Genomic DNA, 4,454 nt, shown 5'->3' with positions numbered 1-4,454 from the left:
TATCAGTATTATTATCATTATTATCAGTCGCGGTAATAGTAATAGTGGAATTGATAGTAGTAGTAATGAAATTTTCACCGTGTTTATCATCACTTTTATCATCTTTATCATTATTATTCCTGTTATCTTTATTAACATACAGGAAACAGGGTGATCGGCAAGATTGCTCCTTCTCGGTCATTTCTTAGTTTCCGGAAATAGTCACCAAGCAGGTCCAGTGAGCGGGACATTATAAACAACCCACAAACATGGACGAAAGTAAGAACATTTCACGTACAACACCTGAGGCACACAAAGCACATGACTGCCTCACCTGCCACGCTATAATCTACAACTTAGACATGTTACTTCTGGAGTGGTTCTCGATGTATAACTTGGGCAGTCGGAGCTTTCGCTTGACATACATGGGTATATGGTTCACGGTATATCGGGAATGAATGACCTCGCGACATGCAGCAAGGAGTCTATCCTCCATAGTTAGGCCAGGACGCAGAGAAACGACACGCAACTCGTGCAGCATTTCTCCCTTCATCTGAGAGGAGTCATTATACACATCTGCAACGTGCATGAATAACCCCAACACCTTTCAACTGACCAGTTACCACGTCCTATACATAAAGGCATTATGTGCTCTGGAGACTTCCATGCCAGTCATCCCTAAGCCGGGCACCTCTCCTGACCCTGGCCCTAGTGGTTACCGGCTCCTCAACTTTGGAGTCTTGTTGGCTAGATGTTTACACTCCACCTGGCCTTACTCAGAGGCAAGGCTGGATACTGGACTGTGTTCTCATAGGTAGCCTAATGAACAGCAACTTCACAACACAACTGTTGCCATCCCTTGCCTCAGATCACGCGACTATTATAGCCCGTCTCCTACACAGTACATTAGCCACCACCATACAGGCGCGAAATACATGTCAACATACTTGTCCTACATCAATAAATGGATCCCCGTAACTCTGGCACATATGTGGAGACGCAGAGCCCCACCCTGATCACAGCCACCGAAACCTTCTACAAGCGTCGCTTTCACTGTGTCATTAAAAGTAGAACAGGTCAGCCACAGTGAGAGGATGCTTGAAGACAGAATTAGTATCCATCATCGTCTGGCCACCGAAGCTTCTGAGGCTTACAGAAAAGATCTCAGGTATAATGTTGTAGTCTTCATCGTGTCGCACTTGACGACGTAATCGACATGGAATCCCGTATTCGTAGGGACTCGTGGCACAATTTCACTAACTCCCGCAAACGGCAAACTTCTCCTGCCCTAAAGTGGGAACACATCAACCGCATCACAAAGAAAACATCGACCCTAGTGCACCATTCTCCATTGGAAATGGCTAAACATCTGGTGGTGGAACGGTCTTCACAGCCACAGACAAAGTCTCTGTCGTGTAAAGTGCGTCTTGCACCAACGTGAAAAAAGATCCACGTCAGCGATGGGTCAGACAAACCAAAACATGGCATTATGATGGCCCGGAACTGATCAATGATGAGGAACACCGTCAAGCTCTTCTCAGAGGTAAGGCATCACCTCCTCCACGCTGCGCCTCATTGCAAAACTCACCCTCCCTTCCTCTTGGATTCTACAATGTGTGCCTACTAGAGGGATCTCTCCCTCATGCCTGGACAGGATTATTATTGTCTCTGTTCCTAAACTTGACCTGAAGAAGTACAGGTCATCTTCCTCACCTCTTGCTTTTGCAAGTTGATGGAGAGGATCCTACTCGATCGGCTTGTTAATTCCCCAGGGAATAGACTTTCACCAGATGTCAGAGGGTTCTTACCTGGCAGAAATGCCCACCTACGCACTTCAGGACTCAACCCAAAGCGCCTCTACCTCTATATAAGTTTGACATTGCCAACGAGAATGCTATACTTGAGACACTTGTATTTCTGGGAGTGAAGGGTCAAATACTGAGATAGTCGACAGTAATCTCCATAAGACACACCAAGGTGCACCTCAAGGGTGTACTAACCTCTCCACTCCAGTTCCACCATGGGACGCCACAAGGGGAGCGTTCAGCATCTTCCTGTCCAATGTCCTGAGACACAGACGGAGAGAGCAGTTACGCATACTTACGCAGACGACATTTGTATCCGGGCAGCGGAATTCAGTTGCTCCACACTTCAGTCCAGGATTGTGGATTCCTGACCTCCTCTAAGAAAAGTCAAGTCATTTCTTCCCATGACTGAAGCCTACCTAACATACGTATGACTGGGGATATAATTTCGTGTGGCACCCAGCGCTGCTACCTGAGGTCTCCAGCTGTTGTTCACACAGCTGGGATCACTGGTGAAACACCTCCATGTGAAGGACATCATTGACTCTCCCCAAATAAGGCTCCACCAGCTCACTTTCCTTGCAACAAACACAAGGGCGTCTCTATCCTTTATGCTCGAACATTATACATTTCCTACATACGATCAGTAATAGACTGTCACTCCTAGGCTTTCAGAATGTTGCACTTAATATTATATTTGGCTGTCCTATGGCAACATAGGACTTCTTCAGTAACACAGCCACACTAATCATCTGCATTTCCTAAGCCATCAGTACAAACATACCAGCACATCCTCGACTTACAGGTATTGTCGCTGCACGTCTCATAATGGGCTGTCCACACAACTCTGGTCGGGGACCAACAATCAAACTATACGAACAAATGTCTCCCTTACGCACGGAACGCTGGAGCTCACTATCATCATTATCATTATTATTATCATTATCATTATTATTATCATCATTATTATCATTATCATTAGTATCATTAATATTATTATTTTCTTTTCCTTTCAAACTATTCGCCATTTCCCGCGTTAGCGAGGTAGCGTTAAGAACAGAGGACTGGGCCTTTGAGAGAATATCCTCACCTGGCCCTCTTTTCTATTCCTTCTTTTGGAAAATTAAAAAAAAAACGAGACGGGAGGATTTCCAGCTCCCCGCTCCCTCTCCTTTTAGTCGCCTTCTACGACACGCAGGGAATACGTGGGAAGTATTCTTTCTCCCCTATCCCCAGGGATAATATATATCTATCTATCTATCTATCTATCTATCTATCTATCTATCTATATGTATATATATATATATATATATATATATATATATATATATATATATATATATATATATATATTTTTTTTTTTTTTTTTATTTTGCTTTGTCGCTGTCTACCCGCGTTTGCGAGGTAGCGCAAGGAAACAGACGAAAGAAATGGCCCAACCCCCCCCATACACATGTATATACATACACGTCCACACACGCAAATATACATACCTACACAGCTTTCCACGGTTTACCCCAGAAGGGGTGTTGGAGGGGGAGGAGGTGGTGGCCGAATGGTGGCGCTGTTACTGAATAAAACCGAGACGAGTTCAGATAATGATAATAATGATAATGGTAATAATAATGATAATAATAATAATGATAATAATAATAATAATAATAATAATAAGATAAGGGGGCCTAACAACCATCTGGGTCATTAAAACCGTCTCTAATAAGTCATAACCACCAATCGAGAATCTTAAGCACCTTCGTCAGTAGTTCAAGATAATAATAATAATTCATAAGCCTACATACGCACTTGACTGCCTGTATCGCTCATCATGCACTGGTGTATCCTCGCAACGCGGTCTGGAACCTTCCACAACTTCCCCTCCTCTCTTCCTACTCGCACACCCGCCTTCCTCACCTTGATAAACACCCTCAACACTACATTTCCTGCGAACCTCGTGCCTCCGCGGACGTCTGCTGGGCGTACCCGGTGTTTACCCATTAACCAACATGCCAGGAAAATATTAAATCGTCAGAAGTTTGGCCGAACACGTCCCGCCACACGCTGACTGACCAAACGCAATATGAGGTGGACCGTGACGTCATGACCTAGTTTCGGTAATTAGGTGGCGCTGGCTAATTGGGCTGTCAAATTTTGAAACAAAGTTTTATCAGCGAATTATTGTAATTTTACAGAACACATTACAAAGTCCATTTAACCTGACTACAGTTATACTTCAAATCTCGTCTTGTCGTTCGTCTGTAACCTTCATTGGCTCTCTAAGTCCATTCTGAGTCCCCAGGATGTAATATACAAGGCTGTGTGGTACACATGTGGTTGCCATTGGATGTGGCTGGCTTCCCCAACCCCTCAATTCAGACTGGGTATACGAGTCTGTAAGGTACCTCTCCTTCTTCTTCTTCTTCTTCTTCTTCTTCTTCTTCTTCTACTTCTTCTTCTTCTTCTTCTTCTTCTTCTTCTTCTTCTTCTTCTTCTTCTTCTTCTTCTTCTTCTTCTTCTTCTTCTTCTTCTTCTTCTTCTTCTTCTTCTTCTTCTTCTTCTTCTTCTTCTTCTTCTTCTTCTTCTTCTTCTTCTTCTACTTCTTCTTCTTCTTCTTCTTCTTCTTCTTCTTCTTCTTCTTCTTCTTCTACTTCTTCTTCTTCTTCTTCTTCTTCT

Source organism: Panulirus ornatus, chromosome 23 (assembly GCF_036320965.1).
Source record: "Panulirus ornatus isolate Po-2019 chromosome 23, ASM3632096v1, whole genome shotgun sequence".
Classification (NCBI taxonomy): Eukaryota; Metazoa; Arthropoda; class Malacostraca; order Decapoda; family Palinuridae; genus Panulirus; species Panulirus ornatus.
The sequence above is the reverse complement of the archived record's forward strand: the minus strand, read 5'-3'. Positions refer to the sequence as shown.